Source organism: Pongo abelii, chromosome 3 (assembly GCF_028885655.2).
Source record: "Pongo abelii isolate AG06213 chromosome 3, NHGRI_mPonAbe1-v2.0_pri, whole genome shotgun sequence".
Classification (NCBI taxonomy): Eukaryota; Metazoa; Chordata; class Mammalia; order Primates; family Hominidae; genus Pongo; species Pongo abelii.
Window position 1 is genome coordinate 149,812,356 of NC_071988.2, and position 17,968 is coordinate 149,830,323.

Genomic DNA, 17,968 nt, shown 5'->3' on the forward strand with positions numbered 1-17,968 from the left:
AAAATGAGAAAAGAGAACTTAGGAACTCTGTAGTTTGCAGGTCAACCCCAGGGCTCTTTTTCCTTTATGTAAATGTGCACAAAGACCATATTACTTCCATTTTACATAAACTCTGGCAAGTAGAGTTGCCATAAAACCTACAGAGTGCTTGAAAGGGGGTCATTCTCCTTTTCTCCTCATTCTTAGATTATTTGCTTCCCACTTTTTTTCTTAAAAGGAAGAACTGATGCAGGGCATGGTGGCTCATGCCTGTAATCCCAGCACTTTGGGAGGCTGAGGTGGGTGGATCACAAGGTCAGGAGATCAAGATCATCCTGGCTAACATGGTGAAACTCTGTCTCTACTAAAAATACAATAATCAGCTGGGCATGGTGGCACATGCCTGTAACCCCAGCTACTTGGGAGGCTGAGGCAGGAGAATCGCTTGAACCTGGGAGTAGGAGGTTGCAGTGAGCGGAGATCGCACCACTGAACTCCAGCCTGGCGACAAAAAAAAAAAAAAAAGAACTGTCTCAAAAAAAAAAAAAAAAAAAAAAAAAAAAGAACTGAGGAGTGACCTAGAATTTTTGTGTGGTGGATCAATGTGTGCTGCTTGTGGGCACACATAGTGTGTCGCCATTGAGCCATTTCTGCCCTCTTACATGTCTCAGTTTCTCTCTCCAAAGGTCTATCACCTCTGAGAGGGCTCAAAACGTGAGGTGATCAGCTCTTATATGCGTTTCCTGGATGACTCTTTTTTTTAACATTAATTTTTATTGGGGATTTCCCTGTGGGGCTGCTGCATGTCACAGGGGGTCAACTCCCCAGACACTCCCATGAGGCTCTTGGTCACCCAGGGGTGCCTTTTGGCTGGGAAGAGCAAATGCCTTTTCTTTTTGGAGCTGAGAAAACTCAGTCTCTCGTTTACCTATGAACAACAGTTTAGTTCCTCATGCAAATATGCACAGACAAGCTGAATCGAGATTAATTTTGAGAGAAAAAGCAACAGAGAAGACCCCTTAGAATGCATCTCTGAACTAGAATTAGGATGCTTAAAGAACAACTTCTTGGGAGAGAAAAAAGGCCAGCCAAGACCACTTCCTGTAAATTGTGCTCAGCCACCCCTACTTTGTAGCTCTTGTCCGCCATTACACATGCCAAAGTCAATTCCTCTCACAGTACAAAGTCATCTCTGGTACCACCAGAGCCAAAGAGGTCAGGTCATGCAATATAGGAAAACAGAGCTTTATTGCCCATGACTCTTGAAACTCCACAAAGATAACAGAACACCCCAAAGGGATGAGTGGCACCTTTGTTCTGAATTCTTTAAAGGGGTTCAAGTCATTAGAAGCCTTCTCTAGATTTTTTAGTACTGCAGATGGCAAAGGGGAAGGAGGTATACAGTGGAAGAAAAGTAAACGAACATTTGTTTTCTTTTTTTTTCTAAAATAGGAAGCAAACACAGAAACCAAGTGCGTGGTTTCTTTGGGGTTTTTTGTTTGGCTTTTTTCTCTTTTGCAGCTGCGAGAAATTTTGGCCAAATTGAGAAGTTTTGTTACCCATAATTTGGAATTCTCACTTGGATTTGACCAAATCAGGTAGAGTTGGTCAAATCTGTTAGAAGAAAGACTGGAATGAACACCACCACCACCACCACCCAACAATATGGTCACCTAGTGCTCTAATGGTAAGGAGAAATTAAAACCAGCTGGTTGTTAAACTTTAGCCAAGACAAAACCCCAACTCAGCTACTTACCTAGAAATGGGTCTCAGGCTGAAGACTGCTTTCTATCATCCCAGAAGCAGAAAAAAAAAAACCCCTCAAACTCGTCTTCCTTGCTGGGAGCAAGCTCAAACTCCAGAAACAAGTTACCTGCCTTCTGTCATCATGGAAACAGGAAATCTTGCCTTCCTTCTTGGAAGCAAGTAAAACCCCAAAAGAAGGGAGTTGTACAGCACAATAAACTTTAGATCTAGACCAGATTTTAGGAGACCAGGGATTCAATGGAGGGGGTATCCCCAGACCTCAGCAAATTGTCCTATTTGTTTGAGCCATAAAGTTAGCTCATGATGGTACCAGGCACCGATAGGAGATTCATCAAAGGTCAGGGGCATCTCCACTCAGAATCCCTTCATGGTTACCAAAATGTGAACCCCAAAAATCTGAGACAGGTCTCAGTTAACTTAGAAAGTATATTTTGCCAAGGTTGAGTACGCGTGCCTGTGACACAGCCTCAGGAGGTCCTGATGACATGTGCCCAAGATGGTAGGGGCACAGCTTGGGTTTATACATTTTAGGGAGACATAAGACATCAATCAGTATGTGTAAGATGTACATTAGTATATTGGTTCAGTCTGGAAAGGTGGAACAACTTGCGGTGAAGGCAGGACAACTTGAAGTGGGGAGGCACTTCCAGGTCATAGGTAGACAACAGAAAAATGATTGCATTCTTTTGAGTTTCTGATTAGCCTCTCCAAAGGAGGCAATCAGGTATGCATTTATCTCAGTGAACAGAGGGGTGACTTTGAATAGAATGGGAGGCAGGTTTCCCCTAAGCAGTTCCCAGTTTGACTTTTCCCTTTAGCTTAGTGATTCTGGGGCCCCAAGATTTATTTTCCTTTCACAAGACTAACCTGTAATTTTCTTTGAAATACGAATTGTTTGTCACCTTTTTCATTCTCAGCTGTGCTTCTTCTTACTATATTTATCCCAGATTTCAGGAGTTCATATGTTCCTTAACAAACATCAGATAGATTTCTTCTGTATAGAGATGCAATGTTTATAATTTGGCTTGTTATTCAACTTAAAAAGTCAGTGTTTTTTATATACACATGTTACAGTACGTAGCAAGTCAGACATGAGCAGGGCAGGAAAGGGCTCCCCTGCACTCCCCCTCCCGCCATACAACACAACAGGAATGTCAGGCGACCATCAGGTGATGGTCAGGTGGTTGTTAACAGTCTCTCTAAAATAATAATTTGTCTCAGCATCAGGGAAAGTCGGTCTTGCTATAGATAGAAAAAACCTGAAACTGGTGATCAGCAGCTTCCCGATAAGATCTCAGGAGTTGGGCGAGTGAGCGCAAGCATGTGCATTAAGAGGCAAAATAGCAGAGTTTAACTGGTATATGACCTCCTAGGGACATTCGGCTGGAAAGGGAAGAATGCCTCAAGTGAGCATGCATACAACTGCAGTAAATAAACTGTGCATGCTCCCCTCCCAAGTGCTGGCAGCCACTGTGCATGTAGGCAGCCCACCCATTCCTCTCTAAGGGAAGAATTAGGGGAGAAGGGATAGAAGACCCTAAACATATGCCAACATATAAAACCCCAAGTCAAAATGTCAAACAAAAATGTCAAGTTGCCCACTTGGCCCTCTTCCAGGTGTACTTTCCTTCCTTTTGTTCCTGCTCTAGAACTTTCTAATCAACTTTCACTCCTGCTCTAAAACTTGACCTTGTTCTCTTTTTCTGCCTTATGTCCCTCAGTTGAATTCTTTCTTCTGAGGAGGCAAGAACTGAGGATGCTGCAGACTCATACAGATTTGCCTCAGGTAACATACACACATATGTATGTCATTTCTATTACACACACACACACACACACACATAATTAACTGTGGCATTTGCTTCTGTATATCAGGAAAGGATTTGAAGGAGTGAACAGTAATAATGAAATATTTGGTGTGGGATGTAATGAATCATTTATTTATAAAATGCAATTCAAATTCATGTTAAAAGATCAAAATGGTTTTTAAAAAAAGAAAAACAAGGTCAGAAAGATACACACTAAACCGAAAATCATGGTCATCTTTGGAGAGCAATCAGGAATTGGAGATGAGGCAGGGTTAATTCAAACATTCCATTAGCTGCAATGTTTGAGGTTTTTTTGGTCCCTCCATCCCCAGAGAGAAGGGTTTCACGTTACTTCTGTTGTTAAACGTATTTACAATTACTTTTTAAAATATTTTAAAAAATCAATCTTGGGGTCAACATAAGTGATTCTAAATAAGATTATTATATTATTCTTCTCAACCTATATGTCACAGGGACTTTGGTGTCATTGAGATCAGAAGTATTCATCATTTCATCTTTCCTCTTGGAGAGTCTCATGACATCTGATGAAATATTATTTTAGAGAATTAGATGAAGATATTTCAGATTTTATCTGGAATAATGGGTGGTATATTGGTAAATGTATTACATTTTAGGGCTGAAATGTCTTTCATTGTTCAGAAACTGAAGCCCTGGTGGCCATATCAGATCAAGTATTAAGTATTGAACTAAGACGGTTTTGTTATTTAATTACAAAAATGAAGTAAAACTTTAAAAAATCTTATAGTGTACTACTAATGATATAGTATATTAGGGTATTCAGAGAAACAGAATTAAGAGGAGATGATAGATATCTAAATATGTCTCTGTCTATATTTGTTTAAAGGAATTGGCTCACATGATTGTCAAGTCTGAAATCTGTAGAGCTGGTTGGCCGGAAATTCAGGTAAGAGCTGATGTTTCAGTCTTGAGTTCAAAATCTGCAGGGCAGGCCAATAGGCTGAAAACTCAGGCAGGGCTTCTGTGTTGAAATACTGAGGAAGAACGGTTTTTTTTTTTTTTTTTTTCAGGAAACCTGTTTGCTCTTAAGTTCTTCAACTGATTGGATCAGGCCCATCCACATTATGGAGGGTGATTTGTTTCACTTAAAGTCAAATGATTATAAATTTTACCACATCTACAAATATCTTTACAGCGACATCTAGACTAGTGTTTGACAAAACACCTGGGCACCCTAGACTAGTCAAGTTGATATTAAAATAACCAGCATGAGCAGATTCCAATTTGAACTAAATTCTGTCTGCTCAAGAATATGAGTCTAGTTATTGATTTTTTTCACGTCTGTTTCCAAAGAGCAGTGATTTTTAAAATTTAGGATGACTGAAGTTTTAATTTGCTTTAAGACTCAGTTGACCAGTCATTTGAGGAAAATCTTTCAACAGTATATTTGCAATGTATTTAGCCATTCTAATCACTAGTTTTGCTTAACACAAGGTGGCTTGTGAAGTAATTCTGAATTATTTCATGACGGTTGAAAGAAGGCCAACTATAATAAAACAATGCAAACAAATTAGTGAAGCTAAACAGGAAACACACTGGTGAACTCATTGCCGTCATCTGGCATTTTCAATTTTGCTTCCAATTTAAAAATAGCTAACATGCACAATGTACTGTACTGTTCTACAGTGAAGATGGTCAGTAATGAGGTGTTTTCACAATTCAATGTAATCTCTCACTTCCATCTCTGATATTTCGTTTACAAATGAATCAAGTCATGCAAATGATTTCAGGATAACCCCCACCCCACGAGTCCATAGTCCTAATGAGTTGTGAGTTGGGTATGTAAGAATATTAATACATGTGGAAACGGTGACTCCTGGCATTGTTGCTAAACTTTAATATTGCATAGATGCTGTGGGACTAAATGTAAATACATCAATACTTTGTTGCTGACAGATTAACTGTGGGAAAGCTAGTGATTATTTTTCAGACTTAGAACTATCAGTATAATTAATGAGTTATTCAGATTATTTTAAATAAGACAATTATATATTACCTAAAAATACTTTGAACTAGTCCTTTTCTATGCATGTGGAAAATTACGCTCAGCCAAGTTATGAAACTTGCTCAAAGCAGCAGACCCACTCCAGGGCCTGCTTTTCACTACAGATTCTGAAACACAGAAGGAATTAAAATGCTTGCTCTTGATAGCCTGGGCTGGGAGTTAGTGCATATCATCAGACTTCCATCTAATGTGATTGCTAAGATGTGCAGGATAGGACAGCTTTGAATGAATGCCTTGACACCTACATATGGCTGCATTCCATACCTCAGTGAAGAAGCCGAAGGATGCTGACACACAGTGATGTGGAGGGCATTCGGGAGAAACTTTTGCAACAGTGTATTAATGTGATTGGTTTTCTTTTTGTTTTAAGCTAAACATCTAAAACAAATTTCAAGTTAACAGTACATACAACTCAGATTTAGTATTATTGTTTATCATAAAACATATTATGTTCCTAGTTTTAAAAAGACCCAAACTATGATTAATATAATTTATTGGCATTTTTGCTGAATAGGTTTAAGTCAGATAATAGATTTTAAAAAACCAAATGAGGCAATGTATCAAAATTTAATGTTTCATTATAAAAATAGATACGTTCACTTAAAAAAAATAAAATAAAATGCTTGCTCTTACATTTTTTTACATAAGAATGGTTACTTATTCCTACCTTGTCTACCTTATCTTGCTTTTGTTTTCCTTTCTCATTGTTAGCACTATTTTAAAGGCGAAAGGTCTTTCCCTACTAAAAAGGCATTCCTTCCCAGGAAAGCCTGTCAGGTTGGGCCATTTTCATTATACTCTCACTACATTGCAGTTTGTCTTTGGGAAGATCAAATTTAAATCTTCTTCTCATTTTAACTGGTCTTTTTCTAAATCGCAAGTGGAATAGACTAGGAACAACAAGGAGTGCCTCTGTGATGGGGGTGGTGGGGCTGGAGGCCAGGGACACAGTAAGAAGGGAGCAAAGGGCTCCCCAGGTAGGATTTCAAAGGCAATGAAGAGTGTTTCGTTAAAAGAAAAACAATTGGGTGTCCTCTCCCCTCCTGCAATGATGCCTAAGCTGCAGTTGCTGCAGAACAATTTTGACTACATAGGCACTCAGGTCAGGGTTGCACTGTGGTTTCCACCTTCATTCAGTTGTCAGGAAGACAAATCTGTTTTGCAATCATTGAGCTATGCTAGCTATTTATGGCTGCATGGTTCTGCCCTTGAATTGTACTCATAAACCGAAAAGGTGCCAGGTGCGGTGGCTCATGCCTGTAATCCCAACACTTTGGGAGGCCGAGGCGGGCAGATCACCTGAGGTTGGGAGTTTGAGACTAGCCTGACCAACATGGAGAAACCCCATCTCTATTAAAAATACAAAATGAGTCGGGCATGGTGGCACATGCCTGTAATCCCAGCTACTCGGGAGGCTGAGGCAGAAGAATCTCTCGAACCCGGGAGGTGGAGGTTGCGGTGAGCCAAGATCGAGCCATTGCACTCCAGCCTGGGCAAAAAGAGTGAGACTCTGTCTCCAAACAAAACAAAACAAAAACAAAAACCATAACTGAAAGGTACCAGAGGTCATTGAGTCCTGTGGTTTTCTAACCTTTTTTTTTTTTTTCGGTAGCATAAAAACCCTTAAAATTCTTAATTGTAAACCCAATAAAAACCAAACAGGAAAAGAGGTACTGCTCTAATGCAGCTCCTAGGCTCTCTTCTCAGACATTGATGTTCCCTTGGAGGTTGGTATAAAAACTACTGTTACTGGTCTACCCTCTCATTTTATCAACTCATTTAACAAAAATATTTTGAGCAAACACTGTGTAGCCAGCAGTATATTAAGTTTGGGAAAAACACTGGGCCTAAAATGAGTACAAATCCAGTCCCTATCTTATCAGAGGAGACAGATAATTACAACATAGTAAATTCAACGATACAAAAGTACCCCTGTGATATTATGAAAGTACAGAATGAGGGCTCCCTAATTCATTCTGGGGACATTGAGTCTGAGACTGAGTCTCTAAGACTGAGCAAATTAGCAAGGAAGGCACTTAGCTTGAGTGTGGGGAAGAGCATAATCGAGACTGAAGAATGGAGTAAGCAGCTAAGGGTATATTCTGGAAGCTACCCCAGAACCAAGTTGGAAGTGGCTTTATATAGCAGACTGTGAAGTGGGAACTGGTGAGGAGGTGGGCATAGAAGACTCTGAGCCTTGTCTTGATTCTTTAGAAGATTGTTCGTTACTGAAGGCCTTTAAGGAGGAAAGAAACAAAGCCAAATTGGAGTTTTAGATTAACAGAAACCATACATTTAATGAGAACAATAAGATGCAGGAAGACCTGTCAGGGGAGTATAGAAGCTCACTAACAGACTATAATAGCAGAAGGAAGTTATCTTGAGGTTCCATGAACAGTCAGGTAGAGATACCCAGTAAGACTGGATGGGTATCTTGAATCTGAAATCTTGGAGTGTCTAAATATACGTTATAATCTCATATACATAGAAGGGGATTGGAGAGAAAAGGGATTTTGGAAAAGGCTAACTTAACTCTGATCTTTGGTCAATTCTTATTTTCTTAATACTTTTCTGTACCATGAATATATGTTCATTTTATAACCAAGCAAAACCATGATTATTTTAGAGTTATCTTTTAAACTTTGCTCTCCTTCAATTTTCTTTTTTAACCAAACTGGACCATACCATATATAGAATTACAGGAGGAGACCACTCCTCATCTTGTCTTATGACCAATTTCTGCCTCAAGCAAAAAGTAGGAGTTACAGAAAAGACAGAAGTGAAATCGGTAGTCAGACAGCCTGGTGCTGCATTCCAGGCCTGGTAGTTAAAGATTGACCCCTGACCTAACTGGTTATGTTATCTATAGATTCCAGACATTGTATGGAAAAGCACTGTGAAAATCCCTGTCCTGTTCTGTTCCATTCTGATTACCTGCAGTGCATGCAGCCCTCAGTCATGTACCCATGGCTTGCTCAGTCGATCACGACCCTCTCACACAGACCCCCTTAGGGTTGTAAGCCCTTAAAAGGGACAGGAATTGCTCACTCGGGGAGCTCGGTTTTTGGAGATGTGAGTCCACCTATGCTCCCAGCTGAATAAAGCCCTTTCCTTCCACAGCTCGGTATCTGAGGGGTTCTTGTCTGTGGCTCGTCCTGCTACATTTCTTGGTTCCCTGACCAGGAAGCAAGGTGATTAGCAGAAGGCCAAGGCAGCCCCTTAGGCAGCTTAGGCATGCCCTGTGGAGCATCCCTGTGGGGGACTCTGGCCAGCTTGAGTGACACAGATCCTGGGAGCGCTCCCCAGATCCTGAGAGTTCTCCCAGGTAGGCATTTGCCCTGGTGGAACACCTCATTAGAGCAGTGCACTGCAGGCCCCCACGAAGGATCAACACAGTGGCTGAACACCAGAAAGGAACGGGTACTTGGAGTCTGGACATCTGAAACTTGGTAAGACTGGTCTTTGGAACTTGCCCACTCCATTTGAGTGGAAGTGTAGCCTGATCACCCATGACGTGCCTATGCCGGCACTTTGGTTTTTGTTTTTGACTTGACTTGGATTGCTTGATACTTTGGTTTTGGTTTTGACCTGGCTTGGATTTCTTGATACTCTGATTTTGGTTTTGATTCTGGTTTGGTGTAAACTGTAAAAGTGTGTGTGTGCCCTCTTTACCCATTCTTTGTTTTGTGGCATGTGTGTGGTGTGAGTGTGGTGTTTTGTCTCAAGGAAACATAGGTCAGGCACAAAGTAAGCCCACCCCACTAGGAACTATGTTGAAAAATTTCAAAAAGGGATTTAGGGGAGACTATGAAGTTACTGTAACACCAGGAAAACTTAGAACTTTGTTTGAAATAGACTGGCCAGCATTAGAAGTAGGTTGGCCATCAGAAGGAAGCCTGGACAGGTCCCTTGTTTCAAAGGTGTGGCACAAGGTAACCTATAAGTCAGGGCACCCGGATCAGTTCCCATATATAGATTCTTGGTTACAGCTGGTTTTAGACACCCCCTCCCACTACAGTGGTTGAGAGAACAGCAGCATAAGCGGCTGGCAGAGGCAAGGAAAGACCAGCAGAGAGACAGAGAGGAAAGAGACAGAGAGGAAAAGAGGCAAAGACAGAGAGGAAGAGACAGAGACAAAGAGGGAGTCAAGGAGAGAGAGAGAAAGAGAGAGGCAGAGATAGAGGAAGAAACAGAGGCAAAAGGAAAGTCAAAGAGAGAGAGAGAGACAAAGTCAGAGAAAGAAAGACAGAAAGAGAGAGATATACAAGTAGTTAAGAAAAAAACAGTGTACCCTATTCCTTTAAAAGACAAGGTAAATTTAAAACCTATAATTGATAATTAAGAGTATTCTCCGTAACCCTATAACATTCCAATACCACTTTGTTGTCAGTGTAAACAAGGGCGTATCCCAAAAGCACTGAGGCCACTAATAACCCGTAGCCTTCCTATCAAAAATCCTTAACCCAGTGACTCATGGATGGTCCAAATGCATTCAATCTGTAGCAGCAACTGCTTTGCTAACAGAAGAAAGTAGAAAAATAACTTTTAGAGGAAACCTCATTGTGAGCACACCTCACCAGTTCAGAAGTATCCTTAAAAAAAAAAAAAAAAAACAGCTATCTATACCAATTCTAAGTTAATTTGGACTAAACAAGATCTTATTAATAGCAAAGGATAATTGAAATCCCAAACTTACAAGGTTTTCAACAAAAGTAGAGTTAGCTAAAAGTTAACAGTGTAACATGTATTATAGTAACTTCTAATCTTGTGGCCTTAGACAATCTAGTCCACAGATGTAAAGGAAGTTCACTTTGGAAAAGAATGGTTATCATCTTTCAAAAAAAGGGAAAAAAAAGGGGAGCAGAATTTATGTAAAAAGAATGTTATATGGTAAATTCTTGTCCTGAAATAAATTAACTGGTTGTTTAGAGAAAGAAATGTTTGTAATAAGTCAGAAAGTTGAGGCATGTCAAAGAATTGTCTGTGAAAGTCATGAAAGAGAAAAAAAAGTTATAAAAAAATTTATGCAAGAAATATTGTATAATTTAAAAGTAATTAGGTCTCCTGAATGTAAAACTATTAAAAAAACAGTTTCTGTGCAAGGTATATAAGAAAAGTAAAATATACGTTTGGTAAAGTGATTATAAGGAGGCATAAGAATGTGGAGTTTTACCTACATTAAAAGGTTAAAAAAATTGTTTTGAAGGTTTAAGCAAGTTTTAAAACATTAATTGTAAAGGAAATTCTGTGTGAAAACATATAGGCTAAAGTCAAAGAGGTATCATCCAGTTTTTCTGTGATCTGAACATTAAAATAAAAACACAATGAATTTTTCTTAAAGCACTAACCTGCTCTTTAACAAAAATTATAAAAGGTTAAAAAGAGTCTATAGAAATTTTACCTTATGGTCAAACATTAAAAACTGAATAAATATGTCTACAAAGTTTTATTAAAACTAAGTTTAACATTAATAACACACTAATATAAAAATGAAATTTAGCTTATCTGGTATAAAAATCATACAGGAAGCATTATCAAATATAAAATGGTGTTTGGCTTTCTTTGGTCTAAAAACTAATAAAAATAGGTGCTAAAGGAAATTTCTCAATAGAAAGGCACAAAGGACTACAAAGTCTACTGCTGATATCCCCACATTTAAAACAAAAGGTCAATTTCTTAAAAATTATATACTTGGTTTATCTTCCATTTTCCTTTCCCTCAAAACTAAAAGTCTTTCAGCACATGTACCACCCCTAGAATTTCCGGTAAACCAGCACCAGCCTGAAGATCACGTTCTCATCAAAGGGTGAAAAGAAGGGAAACTCGAGCCAGCCTGGGAAGGACCCTACCTTGTGCTGCTAACCACCGAGGCTGCTGTTTGTACAGTGAAAAAGGGTTGGACTCATCACACCCAAGTCAAGAAAGTGGCACCCCCTCCAGAGTCGTGGGCCATAGTCCCAGGGGAAAACCCTACCAAACTAAAGCTAAGAAAAATGTAACTCTTCAATCTATTCTATTACTCTTTCTTCTTTCCTTGCTCTATTGCTGACCATCTAGTTCTTAACATAACCAAGTCAATTTTGCTTCAAACCATTGCATTTAATGCTTGCCTTGTTATAACTGTGGGCATTCACCAAGTCAAAGACAGCTCTCTACATCAGAAAATTACCTATGTCCCTCCTGACTCCCTTCAGCTGGGCTTTAGTAAATTAGGACCATTTAATTCAGGGAGATTTCGATAAAGACCCCAGTGTCAACCGGGAGTCCTGCCCCCTGATGTAGAGCTTTTATGCCATAGTTGGCCCAATGTTCTGTGGACCACTAAAGAGCAAGGATGGACTGCCCCAACCATTTTTTGTAATTTCCTAAAATCATACATTCATTTTACTAGAGGATCATAGAAGTTAGACTTAAAACAAACTTTGGCAATTAAGACAGGATACCAAGATGCAAATGCCTGGTTGGAATGGATCAAATATTCCGTCTGCACATTAAACAAAAGCAATTGTTATGCTGGTGCACATGGCAGGCCAGAGGCCCAGATTGTCCCCTTTCCACTAAGGTGGTCCTCCAATCAACCAGGTGTGGGCTGCATGGTAGCTCTTTTCCAGGATTCTACAGCCTGGAGTAATAAGTCGTGCCAAGCTGTCTCTGCTATATCCCGAAGTCCGGCACCCTGTGGGTCAGCCCGAGGGCCATCCAGCTTCCATCTCCCAACACTAAGTTCACTTCGTGTCTCTCATGACAAGGAGGAAACTTAGCATTCTTTGGAGACCTAAAGGGATGCGGTAAGCTTAAGAATTTTCAAGAGCTTATCAATCAGTTAGCCTTGTTCATCCCTGAGGGGATGTGTGGTGGTATTGTGGTGGACCTTTACTGGGCACTCTGCCAAATAACTGGAGTGGCACTTGTGCTTTAGTCCAATTGGCTATCCCTTTCACCCTGGCATTTCATCAGCCAGAGGGAGGAAAAATAATACATCATAAAGCGAGAGAAGCCCCTTATGGGTCTTTCGACGCTCACATCTATTTAGATGCAATTGGAGTCCACGGGGAGTACCAGATCAATTTAAAGCCTGAAATCAAATAGCTGCAGGATTTGAGTCAATATTTTGGTGGGTGACAGTTAATAAAAATGTAGATTGAATAAACTATATCTATTACAACCAACAGCAACGAGCTTTTCATGAGTTAAAAGAAAAATTCATGTCGGCCCCAGCCCTGGGACTACCTGACCTGACAAAACCTTTTACACTATATGTGTCAGAAAGAAAAAAAAAAATGGCAGTTAGAGTTTTGACCCAGACTGTGGGGCCCTAGCCAAGGCTGGTGGCCTACCCCTCTAAACAACTAGACAAGGTTTCTAAGGATTGGCCCCCGTGTTTGAAGGCCTTGGCAGCAACAGCTCTGCTAGCACAAGAAGCAGATAAGCTAACTCTTAGGCAAAACCTAAACATAAAGGCCCCCCATACTGTGGTGACTTTAATAAATACCAAAGGACATCATTGGCTAACGAATGCTAGACTAACTAAATACCAAAGCTTGCTCTGTGTAAACTGTTGAAGTTTACAACACCCTAAACCCCACCACCTTGCTCCCGGTATCAGAGAGCCCAGTTAAACATAACTGGGTAGAGGTTTTGGACTCAGTTTATTCTAGCAGGCCCAACCTCTGAGACCATCCTTAAACATCAGTAGACTGGGAGCTTTACGTGGACGGAAGCAGCTTTGCCAACCCCTGCAAAGTGACTCTGAAGAAGACGACAAGCCCTGTTCCAGTCGCACCCGGAACCTAACTGGTCCCCGCATGGCCAAAGAATGAGGAAAGTCATTGCAGGACTCATTTCCCTTAAAATTTGGACTTGTACAGTAAGGACTTCAACTGATCTTCCTCTGACTGAGGACTATTCCCAGTATATACATCAAGTCACTAAGGTGGGACTATCAGGGGAACTAGCCCCCACTATTTCAATGTAGGCTCTTTTCTATTTTCCCTAAATGTCGGCTGGTCTGAGAAATAAAGAGAAAGAGTACAAGAGAGAAATTTTACAGCTGGGCTGCTGGGGAGACATCACATATCGGCAGGTTCTGTGATGCCCCCTGAGCCACAAAACCAGCAAGTTTTCATTATGGATTTCAAAAGGGAAGGTGTACGAATAGGGAGTGGGTGACAGAGATCACATGCTTCAAAGGCAATAAAATATCACAAGGGCAGAGAGGCAGAGTTAGATCACAAGGCCAGTGTGAAACTAGAATTACTGATGAAGGTCCATGTCTTGTTGGGCACACATTGTCATTGATAAACATCTTAACAGGAAACAGGGTTCGAGAGCAGACCAGTCTGACTAGAAATTTCACCAGGCTGGAATTTCCCAATCCTAACAAGCCTGGGGGTGCTGCAGGAGACCAGGGCATATTTTATCCCTTATCTACAAATGCATCAGACAGACACTCCCAGAGTGGCCATTTTAGAGACCTCCCCCTGGGAATGCACTCGTTTTCCCAGGGTTATTCCTTGCTGAGAAAAGAATTCAGTGATATTTCTCCTATTCGCTTTCTGAAAGAAGAGAAATATGACTCTGTTCTGCTCGGCCCTGCAGGCAGTCAGACTTTATGGTTATCTCCCTTGTTCCCTGAAAATCGCTGTTATCCTGTTTTTTTCAAGGTGCCCAGATTTCATATTGTTCAAACACACATGCTTTACAAGCAATTTGTACAGTTAATGCAATCATCACAGTGTCCTGAGGTGACATACATCCTCAGCCTATGAAGATGACAGGATTAAGAGATTAAAGACAGGCATAGGAAATTAAAAGAGTATTGATTGGGGAAGTGATAAATGTCCATGAAATCTTCACAATTTATGTTCAGAAACTGCAGTAAAGACAGGTGTAAGAAATTATAAAAGTATTAATTTGGGGAATTAATAAATGTCCATGAAATCTTCACAATTTATGTTCTTATGCCACGGCTTGAGCCAGTCCCTCCGTTCGGGGTCCCTGACTTCCCGCAACATAGGACAAAAGGTTGCTACAGTCCTATTACTTTATGGTTACTATTAAGTGTACAGGGACTCTAATAGGAACTTGTTTGTATAATGCTATTCTATACAAGGTATGTAGCCCAGGAAGTGACCAGCCTGATGTGTGCTATAACCCATCCTTTTTCCTACTGCCCATAAAAACAGGCAAACTTCTAGGCTTCCCAGTCTATGCTTCCCGAGAAAAGAGAAGCATAGCTATAGGTGACTGGAAAGATGATGAGTGGCCCCCTGAAAGAATCATACAGTAGTATGAGCCTGCTACTTAGGCACAAGACGGCTCTTGGGGATACCGGACCCCCATTTGCATGCTCAACTGAATCATACGGTTACAAACTGTCTTAGAAATAATCACTAATAAAACTGGCACAGCCTTGACTATTCTGGCCCAGCAAGAAACTCAGATGAGAAATACTATCAATCAAAATAGATTGGCTCTCAACTACTTGCTAGCAGCTGAAGGGTCTGTAGGAAATTTAACCTTACTAGTTGCTGTCTACACATAGATGATCGAGGGCAAGTAGTTGAAGACATAGTTAGAAATATGACAAAACTGGCACGTGCCTGTGCAAGTGTGGCATAGATTTAATCCTGGGGCCATGTTTGGAAAATGGTTCCCAGCACTAGGAAGATTTAAAACTCTTATAATAGGAGTGATAATAGTAATAGGAACCTGCTTACTGCTCCCTTGTTTGCTACCTGTACTTCTTCGAATGATAAAAAGCTTCATTGCTACCTTAGTTCACCAAAATGCTTCAGCACAAATGTACTATATGAATCACGACCTGTCTTGCAAGAAGACATGGGTAGTGAGGATGGAAGTGAGAACTCCCACTAACGAGTGAGGTTCTCAATGTGGGGGAATAAGGGAGACCACCCCTCATATTGTCTTATGACCAATTTCTGCCTCAAAGAAGAAGTAGGAGTTAAAGAAAAGAAAGAAGCAAAATCAGTAAGACAGCCTGGCACTGCATTCCAGGTCTGGTAGTTAAAGATTGACCCCTGATCTAACCAGTTATGTTATCTATAGATTCCAGACATTGTATGGAAAAGCACTGTGAAAATCCCTGTCCTGTTCTGTTCCATTTTGATTACCAGTGCATGCAGCCCCCAGTCACATACTCTTACTGCTTGCTCAGTCGATCGCGACCCTCTCACACAGACCCCCTTAGAGTTGTGAGCCCTTAAAAGGGACAGGAATTGCTCACTCAGGGAGCTCGGTTTTTGGAGACGTGAGTCCACCGATGCTTCCAGCGAATAAAGCCCTTTCCTTCCACAACTCGGTGTCTGAGGGGTTCTTGTCTGCATCTCGTCCTGCTACAGAACTTCCTGCATTTTCATTAAAAACTTTATTATTTGGGAACAATACTATGCAGCCACTAAAATCATGTTTTCAAAGTATTTAAAAGCATATGCAAATATTGATTGGTCTTCTTACACTAAACAACATGATGTGGTTTTCTTGGATTTTGTGTGGATACAGTAAAAGAAAAATTTTAGGAATAAGCCAGTGTTCACAGTATGTCAAATGCTCTCTTGAATGGAGCAATTACAGGCAGCCCAAATGTTCCCTCAGCCACTAGTGGTGGTAGAACAAATGCAAAGCTGGTACTCAAAGTGACTCAAGAATATGGCAATTTTTCTGTACATGCTTTTCTGACAGTGCCTCAGAATGATGGTTTTTGCCTAAAAACAGGAAAGTTGGGTGGTCTTTATTGGAACTTTCTTGCCATAGCCAAATTGATAATAATCTGTGATGAATATCATCTAACAAATTGATAGCTGACCTTAATGGAACATAGATACTCAAAAGCTATCTTTTAAGCATTTGCTACTTTAATTAGAAGAATTAGAACAATTCATTCAATATCACTGTTACAATATTCCATGACTCTTATTTTCAATATACTCAAAGCAACTTGGAAGTTTTATAAATTCTTTACTAGAGTATTACCCGCTTATTCTGATCCACAAAAGCTCTGTAGTTACACACTGTTAACATATTAACGGCACATCTTACTAGCAACTTGCTGCACTTCTCAGTTATCAATAGAGGTTATGTGAAATACTTGGATAAGGACAGCCTGATTCAATATCTAGTTTTCTACAGAACAAAATATCTCCCAGTGGTAATTCAGCAAATTAGCTTCGATAATGTGGGTAAAGGTAGGTGTAATGTTGGATTCTGAAGATCTACCTGCAGAAACAGATCTACTTGCAGAAAGGCACGCAAAATTACTGTCAGGAAACATAAGCAGCCTTAGCACCATGGTCAAGGTTTTAAAAACCTGATCTGTAACTGTTATGGGTTCATTTCCTAATGCAGAGAAACTGGTTAGTACACACAGTGTAGATTTAATGTGGGAAATATGCCAACTTGGAAATGCTACCCAAAGATAAAAATCTAAAGACTATCAAAATTTGCTGTTTTCTAAAATCACACATTAGAATTTTGTGAAGTCTTCTGAATGACACAAAACCAAATGAAGCGAATCAGACCAAAATTACCTGAGTAAGGCCATTTCAAGTGCCTAACAAAGATGGTCAATATTAACTTGAAAAATTAGTGTTTCCTAAGTGTTCCTGATCACAATTACCTGAGGTATTCCTTACATATAAATTCTGAGGCCCATTCTCTTAAATTCTGGCTTAGCAGATGGTACGTCTGGATTGAAGGCTAAGAATCTGTACCTTAAGCAATTCTAATTATCAGGCAAGTTTGGAAAATAGGGCTAAGCAGGAGTGTGTGTGTGTGTGTGTGTGTGTGTGTGTAGGGGGGAGCGGGGAACAGGAACAAAGGAACAATACCAGCACTGTCTGGTCCCCTCATTCAAATACTGCCTGAAAAACTACCTGAGAATGAGAAACATTCAACTGAGGTTGAGGAATTATCTAAAGAACACTGTTTATTTCAAGTCCAAAACACAAATTACTCATTTTTCTTAACAGACCGCATAATTTTTACTGCATGAATATTTAGGGTTTCTGTATTCACAAGTACAGCTTATTACTAGACTTTAGGCTCGAATGATTCATATATAGAGATACCAGTTTACTACAGAGGACATGTACTTTTAACATTTTTTGTTTAGAAAATATTTTACATAAAAACACAAAGCATTTACCAACACTCCACAACCAGTCTTCAGCAAAGATTTGGCTGACGATAACTTTCTACAAAACACTCCAAGACTGAATAGAATGTAGTATTTTACATACTTTAGCTTATTGTTGCAGTTAAAAGCTCCCCCTTGTTTGATGGCCTCTGCATGTATCTACAAAGCAGGTCTTTTAACTGGTGACTTGTTAAATAACATTGTCTTTTTAAGTGA